This window comes from Sceloporus undulatus, chromosome 6, assembly GCF_019175285.1.
Source record: "Sceloporus undulatus isolate JIND9_A2432 ecotype Alabama chromosome 6, SceUnd_v1.1, whole genome shotgun sequence".
Lineage (NCBI taxonomy): Eukaryota > Metazoa > Chordata > Lepidosauria > Squamata > Phrynosomatidae > Sceloporus > Sceloporus undulatus.
Window position 1 is genome coordinate 157,697,960 of NC_056527.1, and position 15,503 is coordinate 157,713,462.

The following is a 15,503-nucleotide window of genomic DNA, read 5'->3' on the forward strand; positions in this document are numbered from 1 at the left end:
TTCACAACAACCCTGTAAGGTAGCATACCCTCCAACATTTCACAGAGGAAAATCAAGACACATGTGGCAAGGCAACACCAGAGTGTGGTCAAGAAGACAAGTTATTAATAAGGAAGAACAGACAAGCTAAGAGAGGCTGCAGCAGTTTGCTTTTGCTTGTGCTACTGGGAAAGGCAACACTGTGCCCCTTCTCTCCCCTCCCCGCCTTGCTGAGTTAACTGACTGCAAAGGACTTTTGAACTTATATTGCAGCAATAGAAGTAAGTTGAGGAAAAAGGAGGAAAGTAGGAGGATAGAAAAACAGGGACATTTTGAAAGCAACTGAAAAAGTGGGATGATAGAGGATTAATTGGAACTGTCCCTCCTAAAATCAGGACAGTTGGAAAGTATAAGGTAGGTAGGTTTGGCTGTAACAGCCTAATCCCACATCTCCTATGATCACTTAAGGACTAGGCTAGATCCTCTCCTAGATCTAAGACTATCCCACATTCCAGCCCAGCCTTTCCCAAATTTGTGATCGGACAAAATGGATCGTATGACAGGTTCCATTATTGTAAGCATGGAAAGGTTACCTGACACATTTACTAGTACAGTCGGCCCTTCTTATACACGGATTTTTTATACACGGATTCAAGCATACACAGTTTGAAAATGTTCCCAAAAAGTATACATTTTAAATATCAAACCTTGATTTTCCATTTTTTATAAGGGACACCATTTTGCTATGTCATTATATTTAATGGGACTTGAGCATACATGGATTTTGTTATACACGGAGGATCTTGGAACCAAACCCCAGCGTATAACAAGGGTCCACTGTACTAACTGCTGTTCCACATGTGCAGGAAAGAAAATTCAACTTGGTGCAATTCTCCTCCCCGTGATAAGCCCAAACAATTTTTCAGTTATGAAAATCCACAATCTTTGCATTAATAAAGGCGATTGGACTGCAGGCGCACTGCCAATATGAGATCAGTATGCAGGAATTTATGCTGGCTGAATACAGTATTTAAATGCATGGAAAGAGAAAAGGAGAAACTGACAGAAAGAGTCTTGCTGCTAGTGAAAAACATACTCACTTGTACCAGTTTACCGATTTATCTCATGTTTGATAGATGCAGAATCTACCTAGTGTTCTGGAGGAATAAACTCACATTCAACTAGGTAATAGATGCAACATAAATGCAATTTAATTACTATTAGATTTAAATATAGCACTCAAACCATTGCTATGATGCTGTTAATACTGAATGCAGTGGTTACAGCTTGCAGAATAAAAGCCTGCTTTGGAGCAAATTTGGAATTCTCATGAAATTGGCTTTTGATGCAAGATAAACGCAACACTACAAACATTCAATTTCTGCAGCCAGATACTGTTGCTTTATTATGTAAGCATTTTTGTTCCTTGCTATCTGAAGAAGTTATATTTTCTTTGGGGTGGGGAGGGCAAGGATTTAGTTACTGAAAGAACGCAGGCCTCAACTACACTTTCAAACGTATCTCACAGAAGTTACTGCTTGGCCTGGGTAAACCAGCCTAAGCCCTGGAGGAAATGTGGTTTTTGCATCTGTAACACAAATAAATTCTCTGGACTAGCACCCCAGACAAAATATCAGAAAATAGCAATCAGAAAATCCCAGGCCAAATTGTCATGTCTAAAAGCAGATATTTGTGTTCTGGCTGGGCAGTGCGACCTATTTCTTAAAGTAATCTTAGGTTCTCTCCTTGGAGAAGAGGGTTGCTGAGCTCTGTTATGCATTGCCATTCCAAAAATGAAATCCTATCATATAAATGAAAATGCAGCATTTAACTGTTGTGTGATTGCATATTCCAAAAAAGTAACCCTATGATGTTGTAGTTGTCTTCTCATAGTTCTGAAAGCTTGATCTTAAGAGTTGCCAGGTCAAGTTTATCTCAGGGCTTCACGTTTCAGGCCCGAAACCTGAAACTTAGGAATGACCCCTTGCAATGTCTGAGGAGGTAGGCCCTGGTTATATTACAAGGAGTAGCTCCTGGTGATGTCATTAAGGATGATGCATTACACATCAATTACAGTTGCACAGCGTGTGCCATTCAAATTTTAAAACACACACACAAACACACACAAAGTGTAACAAATGAAGAAAAATATACATCTATACATTTGTTTAGACAATGCTGTCACCCTGAGGTTCCTCAGGACTGGAAAAGAGCGGCCAGGGGCCCTGAGATCTGGCAACACCACTTGGTCTGTCTATCCAGATAAACTCACTATGTTGACATCATATCTACATGCAGGGGATATATGCAGGGGAGACTGTGTGATTCACATGGGTGAACATGCAAACATGCAATCCCTCATTTGTTGTCTGAAATAGTACAGAATCGTAGTGTTGGAAGGAACCAAAGGGCCATCTGATCCAATGTTCTGCCATGAAGCAATTTACAGCTAAAGCAGACCTGAAAGATGTCCATCCAACCTCTGTTTAGAGGCCTCTGAAGGGGAGAGTCCCACCACTTTTCAAGGCAAGCTAGTTCACTGCCAAACAGTAAAAAAAAAAATCCTAATGTTTAGATGGAATTTCTTTTCTTGTAGGGTCTCAGAAACATTCTAATATACTGTATGTTTGATCTGGCACAATCTCTCTCTCTTTCACACATACACACACATGGAATTTTTCAGGTGGTACAGCACAATTTAGACTGAGTAAGAATCTTGGCTCCTTCTGTAAATAATTAATTAGGATCATTTGAAAGTTTTAGGATAACTGCTAGAACTGGATGAGTGCTTTGCATGCTGGAATGTGGCTGGGTTACTATTGGTTATCCTTCACAAGCAAATCAGAAGAACTTCTGCTTCCACTGTTTACAGTTAAACTTGGTCATGCAATACTGGAACAATTAGTTTAAAGTCTGCAAATAAACCAATATATTAACCTCTGGCTATGACTTTGCTTAGTGTACAAGAATTCTAGTTAAGAATACTTTAACTTGTTTCAGGTCAAAATCCACAATTTACATTTTAAAGCTTCAGTATTCTGAAGCAATATAATCTTTGTCGGTGCAATCTAAATGAAGGCCAAGTTGTAAATCAGCAATTCTGTTTGAGAAATCCCTCATCTGCCACACAGGGTAATTCAAATTAAGAAGTTGTAGTAAGTACTGTAATGTGATATGATGGCAAACAGGGAATGGAAATTTCCCCCTCTTTCAAGGCGCACAGGCAGAGGAAGGGAATCTTACTTTACACACAGTTAACAGTAGCCATAGTGCAGGACAAACCAGGTCAAAAACCTGGGTTGACTTGACATGAGCATAGGCATCTCTAGGCATAAAGCAGGGGTGGGAATCATGAGCCTCTCCAGATGCTACAGCAGACCCAGCTAGCATAACTAATGGTGAGAGATGCTGAGGGTTGCACAAGGCCATATGATTCCCATCCTTGCAATAAATGGAGGCTCTGGAAAGCACAAGGGAGAGAAGCCTTCTGGGCATTGGGTTCACTTTGGTGATTTTGCAGAATGGATATAATGATCTGCACAGGTGGGATCTTGTGACTTTTCAGATGTTGGTTTGCAGCTCCCAATATTCTTCACCATTGGCTTATGCTAGTTAAGGCTGTTGGGAGTTGCAATTCACCAACAGCTGAACGGCCACTTAATTCACAGCCATGGCTCTCCAGATAATGCTTTACTCAACTTTTCATCTGCTCAAGTCTGCATAGTCAATAACAAGGGATACTAGCTGGGGGTGTCACTAGGGATGGTGTCACTGTGAAATAACTCATGGTGTCACTCCCCCATTGACTTCCTCCCATACCACACCATACAGGAGCCTTAATGTTTTTTGTACTAATGTTACTCATAATGTTGATCTTACAGGATGAACTGACCACTGGATACTGAATTCTGGACCAGATTGGCCCATGATCTGATCTAGCAGGCCTCTCATGTTCCTGTGTCCCAAAGATAGATGGTGGCCAGATTTAGGGCCTTGGAGATATGTTATCCTGATCCCTTCAGGGGAACTTCTTGAAGCTGATGGTGTTTTTTCTCCACCAGCCTTTCCACAAATGAACGCTCAGCTGGAAGAACTCTACTGTCTGCTTACAAATGTTCCCTTGAAAATTATTCATCTTGATTTCATTCTGTTTTTCCTAACTGCACAGAATGCTAGGAGCTAACTCCTTGCTCATTGTGTAATTGGTTTCTTGCAAATGCATTGTGTTGTAAATGGTGTTTCTCAGATTATTCAGTCTAGTCTAGTGGTGGGAACCATGCAGTCTGTGGGCTTCATGCAGTGCCACTGAACCCATTCTACCCCAAGGTCCTGGTACCTTCCCCAATACATTCAGTTGAAAAAAGACTTCAGAAATGTTAAAAACCCATTCCAGTGGACTACAATGCTATTTTGAAGACTCCTCACCTCAACACAACAAAGAAGACACACAAATAATGGCCAGTAAGGTGACAGAAAGTGATGCATTATCACTCCTGGAGCCTATTCACACCAAAATTACATATCCTCCAAGCATCCAGATGGATGCTGGGAAACAAGGTTGTTGCTGTTGTTGTTAACCACCCTTGAGTCAGTCTCCACTCATGGTGACCCTGTATAAGAGACATCTCCAAGACACCTATCCCCCACTAGTCTTCCTAGTTTCTGCAGATTCATACCCATGATCTGCTTAATTGAGTCCATCCATCTAACATGTGGCTTTCCTTTCTTCCTAATTCCTTCCACTTTTCCCAACATTATTGTCTTCTCTAATGAGTGATGTCTTCTCATGTTGTGACCAAAGAACAACAGTCTCAGTTTAGTCATCTTTGCCTCCAGAGAAAGTTCAAGCTTGATCTGCTCTAGGACCCCACCTTCTTTGTTCTTTTTGCTGTCCATGGTATCCTCAGAACTCTTCTCCAGCACCACATCTCAAATGAATTTCTTTTCTTTTTGTCCAGTTTCTTAAATGGCATGGCTAAGCAACAACAAAATGTAGTCAAGATGGCAAAAGGTATTAATGAACAAGAACACACAAGCTGGGAGGGGCTATAACAGTTTGCTTTTGCCTGCGCCTACTGGAAAGAGAAGATCCTGTCCCTCCTGTCCTCAGCCCTTACCGATCTAACTGAATGCAAACTACTTTTGCACTTTAACTCAATTTGCATCAGTTGAAGTCAGCTTGGGATGAAGGCAGAAAGCGAAAAAGAGAGAAAATGGGACATTTTAAAAACAGTTTAAAACGTGGGAAGACAGAGGATTAACTGGGATTGTCCCTGCTAAAGTGGGACTGCTGGAAGGTATGTAATGATCGCATTATATTACTCTTTAACTGCCATAGCAACATCCTATAGAAACCTGGGCATTGTAGTATGGTGAGGTACTACAGCTCTCTGACTGAGAATTCTAAACAAACCTTCCTACACTGCAGAATCCCAGGATGCTATGGGCAGGGATGTAGCCAAGGGGGGGGGTCCTGTGGGGTCCAGAACCCCCTTCTGTTAGATAGAATGAATGGTGTGTGCCGCCACGCCACTGTGCCCAGCCCCATTATAATGGTGACACTTAGTCTGGACCCCCCCTTCCCAAAATCCTGGCTACGTCCCTGCTAAGCATTGTACAGCAATATAATTGTGTAGTGTGAAAGGGCTTTGGTTGCCCAAATGGTAGCTGTGAAGATATGGAGCACCCTCTAGAGTTCTGAAGGAGGAACCTGGGGCAGTGCAGTCTTCCAGACTCTGTTGTGTACCCACTTTGATCTAGTCCTTGTGCTGTATCATATCCTTCAACATTTCACAAATGAAAATGCGTGGCAAGGCAACATCAGAATGTGGTCAAGATGGCCAAGGTTATTACCAAGGAAGAACAGACAAGCTAGGAGAGGCTGAAACAGTTTGCTTTTGCCTGAGCCAACTGAGAAGGGTAAAATCCTGTCCCTTCCTCTCCTCTTCCCCCTGTTGAGTTAACTGAGGACAAACTACTTTTCCACTTTGAACCCAATTTGCAGCAATTGAAGTAAGCTGAGGACAAAGGGGGAAAGTGGGAGGAGGAGAGAGAAACTGGGACATTATAAAAGCAGCTGATGGTGTGGGATGGTAGAGGATTAACCTGGAGTGTCCCTGCCAGATCAGGACATTTGGAGGGTATGCTGTATGTGAAATGGAATGGGTGCTATCTTCTCCGTTGTGTCACAAAACCTCAACCACAGCCAGCCCTGGTTGGCAACAGTATGTCAGAATAGATAGATCATTTCTCTGTTCCAGCAACCTGTTTATAGTGTTTTGATGGCATGTTCTTTCTTTTTCTTGTTTTCTTTCTGCTCATTTCTGTAGATAGTATCGCAGCAGCAGGCAATATAAGCCTCATTTTGCTTGCTTGGATCTGAGTTTTCATTCTCCCTCTTTTCCTGCAGAGCAAACACAGCCTCTGCAGGAATAAAGCTTTTGCTTATGTAAGCTCATGAGGGATGCCAAGTTGAAAACAAGGCAAGGAACAAAAAAAAAACTGAAAAAATTGTAACTGCCCCTTCCCCAAATAACCCCAAACGACCTCCTTCTCTTCAAAGCATTTTTGGGTCTATTTCAGAGATCTGTTCACTTTCCCTGACCTTCAAGAAGGGGCAGGGGAAAAAAAGGATATTCATCTCACATGTTAAGTAGAGCAATCCTCTTAGCACCAGAACATTTTGTGAGAGCTTTAAACTGGGTTACATAAATTTATTTGTAGTTCTGAGAGCAAACTTCTCTCTTCTGCTCAAGGAGAGATGCTGGAAGTTTTGTTACAAGGTTGATTTGCAATTTCAGCAAATAATCACCTGACCTAAATTGGGAGTTCACAAGGATAGTCATGCTAAAATCTTGAATTATTGCTTCTTTGGTGAAAAGAATGGTTAGGCAAAGTACTTTGATGTTCAGGTGTGGCATGTAAAATTTTGCTTACATTTAGAGTAAGGAAGGGCATGTTTTGGAAGATGGTGGTTGTTAATGTGCCTTCGAGTGGTTCCCAACTTATGGTGACCCTAAGGCAAACATATTATGAGGTTGTCTTGGCAAAATTAGTTAAGAGGAGGTTTGCCATTGCCTTCCCTGAGGCTGAGAGCATGTGACTTGTCCATGGTCACCCAGTTGGTTTCATGACCAAGCGGGGAAATGAACCCTGGTCTCCAGAATCATAGTCCAACACTGAAATCACTACACCACACTGGCTCCTTCCCAGGGTCCTTATAGTATATTATATCTGTGGGATGCAATAGAAGTGCTGTGGGCAGAGCTTGAAAAAAAACATGTTTTAAGACTATAGCTCCACAAATCCCCTAGTAAGCATAGTCACTGACCATCATGGCTTCAGGATTCTGGGAACTGTACTCTTCTGTACTTTCCTGGACTGTGACTGTGGATCCTGTTGTTTGCTATCCATTGTTTAGACCTCACAACCATGGTGTTTTATGATAACACTATACAGCTTATTATTCAGAGGCAGCCTGCAGTCTAGGAAGGAAGGCAGCCCAAATTAGTTATGTGAAGCACCCCCAAATGATCAGGGCACAAGCCCCTATGGGTAAGTTGTCCTTACCACTTACAGCATTGGCCCTGACAAGATCCTACACACATAATTGCCATTGCTTAAACCATCCTGCTTGTAACAGATGGGCGTGCCAACAGAAATTGAGTGTGAAGTGCTGCTGCTAGGAAACATGAGGGGAGCATCCATGCACTCTGGAGGAGCACTATGCTTGGAAGAAGTTTGTTTCTGTGTGTCTTCAAGTCATTTCAGACTTAACGGCAACCCGATCATAAGTTTGCTTGGCATGTTTCTTCAGAGCAGGTTTGCCATTGCCATATTCTGAGGATGAAAGAGTCTGACTTGCCCAAAGTCCCGTATTAGGGTTCCATGGCCAAGCGGAGATTCGAACCATGGTCGCCCAGAATCATAGTCCAATGCTGAACTACTACACTACTCTGGCTCTCTCTGAAGAAGTACACTTCTTAACAAAGAATCCTAAGGGGACTGCCACTTCTCAAAACTATCCCAGTGACCGTTGAACCATGCTTGGTAGCCTTGGAACATTGAATGTGGCTGAGAGCCAGCATGGTCTAATGGTCTGACAGGGTGGACAATTGTGGAAGGCTAGGGTGGGGAGAACATTAGCCCCATAGGAGGCCTTAGAAGGCTCCGCTCCCATTGCACCAAAGCCCCCCCCCCAACTTTTGTGCCCCCAAATGCACTCTGGAGATCATAGGAGCATTTTCACTATCTTTTAAGCCTTAGGCCTAGGAGATACCTTTCTTTAACAATAGGAAGTGATCACAGGTTTCTTCCTGTTCGCTTCTTGTTTTAAAAAAACCCTTTCTTTGGCCTAAATTGGCCCCGTTGTTGCCTTTATGTGCATTCAAGTTGTTGGCCACTGTAAGATCTATTGTGGGGTTTTCTTGGCAAGATTGGTTCAGAGGGGGTTTGTTATTGCACACCCCAAGGCTGAGAGCATGTGAGTCATCTAGTGGGTTTCCATGGCCAAACTGGGAATCAAACCCTGGAAACTGCCCCCCCCCCAAACCACGGTGAGAATGCTCCTAAAAGGCATTTGGGGGCAAACATATATTTTTTAAAACATAGCAATTTTTTTTATTTATTTAACCGTAGAAGGCCCAGGGGACCTCCAAATGTGGTGGAAGTGCCATCCACACCGAAAGGATATGGCTGGCTAAAGATCCTGGCCAAGAGGATTTCTGTTAAAAGATGAAGCTATATTGCAAAGTTGCACATCACACTTGTCACAATTGCAACCAAAATGTATTAGTGGGGTCAAACAGACACACCTATCAACCATCTAGCCAGCCACTAACAAGACAGGAATGGTATAGAAAAGTGGAATGTCAAGAGGCTGGAGAAGAAACCCTGTATCTCTCAAAACTCCTTCAGTACAACCATGGAGGAATCTCCTCTTTTGCATATGGTTGCCCAAAATAATACCAGCAGTCTATGATTCAATAGCCTGAGTAAAATGAGGGTGGAAACGGAAATGTTGTAGTGTCATGATTAAAATCTTTGACTAGTTCCCTTGTAGGTGAACAACCAAGGGGTTGTTGTGAGGATGAAATGATGATGAAGAGAACCTTGTACTCATCAAAGAAAAATGCAGGTTATAAATGCCATTACTAACCAATAATTAATATTCTATAGCATCTCAGCATAGGGTAATATATATTTGCCAGCAGAGTTACATTTACTAGCATTACACAGTATCTGTTCTGAATACCACTTTAGTGCAACACATGAGAAATGATGAATTTGTATCATTGTCACCTCACTGCACAATCAGTTGTGCACAGAGGTAGTATGCAGTGCTCACTGATACACTATGCTAGGTGCAATATTGCAAATTTCTAATAGTTCTACAAGTAGAACTCCATTCGAGTCATCACCATCAGCTGGATATAACAGTTCAACATACCCAAAGAGATTCACTTGTACAACACCAACAGGATTCAGGCCAAGGTTGCCATGACTTGTAACCAGATCTCCTTTTTCCTTCTGTGAAAAATTAAAACAATCCTGCTATCACCATCGTCCTAGGTCGAATTAGAACAATGGCCCCCGGAAAGGAAGGTATCTAACTCTTCTTCCATAGTGTGCCAATCCAAACTGTCTTTCTGGTGCTTCTCTTAGCCCTGGTGAGGTAGAGACATGGTACATCACAGGAACTATATCTTCCTCCCCAACAAAAATATGCTAATAATACATCTGGGATTTCATTTAGGAAAACTGTACAGTCTGAAAGGATTAAATACTCACAAATTCTTCCCCCCCCCCAACAACTTTTTTTTTTTTTTTTTTTTTTCAAACTAATGTACTGAGATCCGCTCATAGCCCCTTGCATCAACAATTTTTGGACCATGCCAGAAATATGACCAAGGATCCTCCTGGAGCAGAGATAATGTTCCATCCACGTTGTTGTTGTTGTTGTTGTTGTGTGCCTTCAAGTCATTTCCAGCTTATGGTGATCCTAATGTGAACCTATCATGGTGTTATCTTGGCAAGATTTGTTCCAGCAGTTGCCTTCCTCTGATGCTGAGAGTGTGTGACTTGTCCAAAGTCACCATTGGGTTTCCATGGATGCACAGGTATTCAAACCTGGTCTGTGAAGTCATACCAACACTCAAACCACTACACCACATTGGCCTTCTTATTACTGTATTACTATAACTATTAAGTGCTGGTCATAAAAGTCCTCTTTAAAATGGGAGAATTAACTCTTTTTTTCTTTTTGAGAGGAGTGGGGCTTAAGGAACCCTTTCAGATCAGTCATGCAAATAAAAATGACTGTGTAATTTTGCCCAGCAATCTTCTTTTGAGCTTTTTAAAAGGCTTTAAAAGAAGTGCTATAAACACATATAACTTCATATACAACTTTAAAGCAAGGTAGCTGTCTGTCCTACTTTACAGAGGGAAGCCCTCTATTTGAAAAGCTGCCTAGTCCATATACAATTTAACAATAAAGACCCATAGGAAACAACAGCAATAAAGGCCTTAGTTGCCCGTTAGCAGTACCTAGGTAGCAGGCACAGAGTCACCTGGGAACAGTTTTGCACTCAATGGTGGGATGGATTGTAGTGATACTTAAATTCTAGCTTTATTTCTAATCTTGTAGCAAACTTCAGTCCCTTTTTGGATGATGCTGTTCTGCTGCTGCTGTTGCTTCTTGGTTTGGGGGGGGGACATATCCACAAATATATGTGTGTTTATATGTCCAGTGTGACATAATGGTTTGACTGTATGACTGGAGATTTGGGTTCAATTATCTGCTCAGCCATGAAACCCAGTGGGTGGCCCTGGGCAAGTTACATGCTCTCAGCCTCAGGGGAAGGCAATGGTAAACATCCTCTGGACCACTATTGCCAAGAAAACCCCATGACAGAGGCCTCCTTAGGGTCGCCATTAAGTCAGAAATGACATGAAGGCAAATAACAAAAGCAGTAATGATACTAACACCCTTCCTCTCCACACAAATATACACCTTTCTTCTTTAGTTCCACTCTTGGTTAAATGGGGTAGGGGGGAAAGCAATTGTCTGCACTTACCATTATGGCAACTTTCTTGCAGTGTCTTGAGTCTCATGTTGACTTTGCAGAGTTGAAAAAAAGCAGAAAAAGAAATATGAAGGTTTCACTTGCAGAATTTTGGAACATTCACCCCAAGCAAATGAAAAAGGTCAATCAGAAGATTGCTGGTCAAAAATAGACATGGTCTGGAGAGGAGATGAAAGTTCAATTGCACTGACATGAGCCCTGTGTCTACAGCTGTTATACTAGCAATAATTCCTCCTGATATTTAAATGGGCTGAAGAGGCGGGCATTAAGGCAGTGCACACATCTTGCCAAACACCCCTCCCAGGTCTTACATAGAGGAAGCTCACAATCCCATAAATGAGTGGAGATGAATGTGTTGAAACGGCAGATTTCCAGATGCAGCCAAAATAACTCTTGGCTACTGGACTCAAGCCTAAATGAAATGATATCAAGGCTAGGGTTGCCAGAGTGAAAACTGGAGATGGCTCCTGTAACTTTAATGGTTGCATAGAAGAGGGAATTTCAGCAGGTGTTGCTTGTCGCCCAAACAGGTAACAAGCAATACTGGCCAAAATGCCCTCTTCTATACAACCATTAAAGGTACAGGAGCTCTGTACAGCTTAGTTTCATCATATTTGCTTCCAGGGAGAGTTCAGGTTTAATCTGTTCAAGACCCATTTATTTGTTTTTTGGCTGTTCACAGTATCCTCAACACTCTTCTCCAGTGCCACATCTTAAATGAATTGTTTTTCTTTCCTTCAGATTTCTTCACTGTCCAGCTCTCATGTCCATACATAGTGATGGGAATACAATGGCTTGGACAATTCTAACTTTCGTGCCTCATTAATAAGTTTCCCTATCTTGATCACACTTTCATACTGCTTGCCCCATATGTCCCGGTTTTCATCTGTGAAATATTGGAGTGTATACTAGCATGGTGTAGTGGTTTGAGTGTTGCACTATGACTCTGCAGACCAGAGTTTGAATCCTTGCTGAGCCGAAACCCACTGAGTTACCTTGGGCCAGTTACACTCTCTCAGCCTCAGAGGATGACAATAGCAAACCTCCTCTGAAGGAACTTGCCAAGAAAACCCTGTGACAGATTTGTCTTGGGGTCACCATAAGTCAGAAACAACTTGGAGGCACACAACAAAACCAAAAAGTCTGGGTGGCCAACTAGATTTTTTTTTTTTCAATTTGGGGGGGGCAGGACCTCTGGCAAAGTAAATGGGGATTCTGTCAGATGCCTAAAGTAGGTAAGGGGAAAATATGGTGTAGTACATACCACCCCGAAAAGGTGGTCTGGAGGCTCCCAGTTTTCCTCTGGAGGGACGCCGCAGCAGCCAAACCACACGGCGTGCCTCCGGACCAAAAAGAAACTGGAAAAAACGGGTTCTTCTTGGCATGCGCTGATGACGGAAGCGTGGCACCCGGAGATGTTTGCATCGTGCATGTGTACCCCATATGGATGGTGCCACATAAAGATAGTGCTGTCCATATGTGCTAGGGTTCCGGAGCGTGCAGATGCTGTGCGCTCTGGAACTCTAGAATTGGCCCCAGGCCACTGCAAACCAGCAGTTGGTACTGGGCCTATCTCTGACCATGCACCTTTTGGTTATTAAGATTTGTGGGAGAAGTCTTTCTATAAGTCCCACCACAATTCCTGAAACCTTTGGTTAGAACACAAGAGAGTTGTGAAACTCCCTTCCATGGGAGGTTTGGTTGGCCCCTTCCCAGCTATCTTTCTGCAGGAAGGCAAAAACCTTTGTGTTTATGCAGCAGATGGAGGTTCGAATGGGATGTGTTTGCCTGTCTCTTTTTAGGGTTTAAATCTGTTTTTAACATCTATTTTTAACTTATTTTTTAAAGCAGAATTGTGGCTTGTTCTTTTTAAGTTTTGTATTTATGTGGGTTTCTTAGCTGTAATTTGTTTTAGGTGGTGGTAACCATCTTGAATCTAGTGCTGAGGGGAAAAAAGCAGGATATAAATAGAATAAAATAAAATGAAGGTAATTTTTTTCATGTACAGCTTCCAGAATTCCTTCACCGGCTGAGTGAGTAGAGTTCTGGATGTTGTACAGTTGGTCATCTGCAGGCATGGATTCTTTATCCATGGATTCAACCATCCACAGCTTGAAAATATTTTAAAATGTTCCCAAAAGCAAACCTTGATTTTGCCATTTTATGTTAACAGACATTATTTTGTTATGCCACTGTATTTAATGGGACTTGAGCATCTACGGATTTTGGTACCCATGAGGCATTCTGGAACAAAACCTAGTGGCTACCAAGGGCCCACTATAATTGAAACTGCCAAGCTGTGCCCCAAGATTACCAAATGCAAGTTCTTAACTGATTTAAGCTGCAGTCCTGCTTGAACTACAGTAGTTGCTGGTTGTTTGAAAAGACCTTTGGGAGTTTGGCAGTCCCAAGGGATGGAAAAATCAGCATTGAGCCAGAGGAATAAATGATGCTGAAGAGAAGCAGACCAATAGAAGTCCCATGCCTGCTGAGAGACTATAAACTTCCCCATGTTGGGCTCTAGCATCACTTTATTGCTGCCAGCCTGTTCAGGTTGTGTTTGAAAACAGCTGGCCTTATTTTGCTCCAAAGATAATGTTAGTAAAGCATATTTAGTTGAGGTGCAGCAGTATGTTTTTTCTCTCTTCCCCCCTTTTTTTAAAGTAAAGAGGCAAAGGTCTCAGAAGTGTTCCTGATTGCAGAAGGACAACAGAACACCCTGTGCTGAGAGTACCCAAATAAACATTGCACACCGGCTGTTGCAAACAGACTTTGGGTGGTCTTGATAAAAAAAAAAAGTAAGACAGGGCTCTGGTTCTGCTAACAAAGGGTTTGGGAACATCCAGGGTTGGGAGTGGGGAGGTCACATTGCCACCCCCAAATATGCTAGAGCACATTGCTGCACCACCATATTTGGTCAGGGATGGCAGCTGTCCTCATGTTCATTTGAAAACAAGATGTGCAGATAAGAGCACACCTTGTTTTTGAGCCAGGTGGCACTAATGGCAGGCTTAGGGTTGCCAGAAGTGGAGAGGGCTCTGTATCTTTCATGACGCTTGTCATACAGTCATGTGACAAGCAACATCCTTTGAAATTCCCTCTTCTACACAACCCAGAAGGGAATAGGATCCCTCTCCAGTTCCCTCTGTGGAGTTTGTAACATGGAAGGTTCGGTGCTTAAATCCTGTGCAGAAATGGGACTTAAATCCCAGAAAAATCCCACAAAAGCGGGCTTGTTTTCAGACATATCGAGGGCATTGAGCATTAATCCGACATTAACCCGCATAGAAAGTGGACAAAATCAGCCTCTTTTTACTTTCCGGAAAATCCCGAAAGTAAAAAGCAGTTGATTTTGCTCACTTTCTGTGCAGGTTAATGTCGGATTAATGCTCAGTGTCCCCGGCATCATCTGAAAACAATCCCGCTTTTGCGGGATTTGTCCACTTTCTGTGCAGGATGCTGCCCAACATCGTCTGGAAAAGATACAACTTTTGTGGGATTTTTCCCAATTTAAATCTCATTTCTGCATGGGCTAAACTCTATGTGATAAACTCCTATGTTACTAGAAACATAATTTAACCTAAAAACAATGTTTATGCTCTCTGCATACTTTGTGTTAAAGTAAATGTAGTACTTTTTTTGCTAAGAAAAGTGGGCAGGATGGTAGCAAATTTGGCAGTCGGGGTGAGGAAGGTTACCAACACAGCAATATGGCCTGTGTATTGACCGTTGTTATTTTAAATGGGAAAAGGACAGCTTTGGAAGACATGTATTCTCCCTTGGGGCAGAGAACTGATATCAGAAAAAAAGAAATCTCCCCTCTATGAATGACCTCAGAGTTGTGTTTGTACAGATCAAGCATCCTTTCTCCTTGTGCTTTTATAATGCTAAGATCCCACTTTAACTTTCATAGTTCTATCCCCTGAAAACCTAGGCCTGGCATTTTAGGGAAAGGCATTTTCAGTTCTCAGCTAGAGTACTCTAGTGCTTCCCCAAACCACAGATGCCAGGGTTCCATACAATGCAGCCATGACAGCCGAAGTAAAATTGTGGTGCTATAGTTGTGTGAGAATTTTTGTTAGAAGGATGTCAAAATATGAAGCGGGAGAAGCAGGCAGGTTTGTTCTCTGCTGCCTCGGAAAGTAGGTCCAGATCTAATAGTTTTAAGTTATAGGAGGGTAGATTTTGATTGTATATTAGGAGGAACTTCTTCATGACAAGAGCCTGAATGCATCTGAGGAAATAGCCTCAAGTTTATGAAAGCACAAGCTACCAACTGCTATAGTTCAGTTTTAGTCTCAAAGGTGCTGTAAAACCCCTTTTCATAATGATAAGAGCCAGTTAACAATGGAACCAAATTACCTAGAGATGTAATGGGGTCTCTTTCTCTGGATGTCTTAAAAAGAAGCTGGATAGTTCTAGCTGCTGGGGATGTTCTAG

The 15,503-nt window shown here is 42.3% G+C and overlaps 1 protein-coding gene across 1 annotated transcript in view; it reads right to left on the minus strand.

Moving 5' to 3' along the window:
• The window catches only part of MAPK6 (mitogen-activated protein kinase 6), a 31,449-nt gene extending 20,209 nt beyond the window's left edge, over window positions 1–11,240 (minus strand). Inside the window, exon 1 of the mRNA XM_042475047.1 lies at window positions 11,055–11,240. The gene's annotated coding sequence lies outside the window, so the exon portion shown is untranslated. The remainder of the gene's footprint in view (window positions 1–11,054) is intronic.
• Between the last annotated feature and the right edge of the window lie 4,263 nt (window positions 11,241–15,503).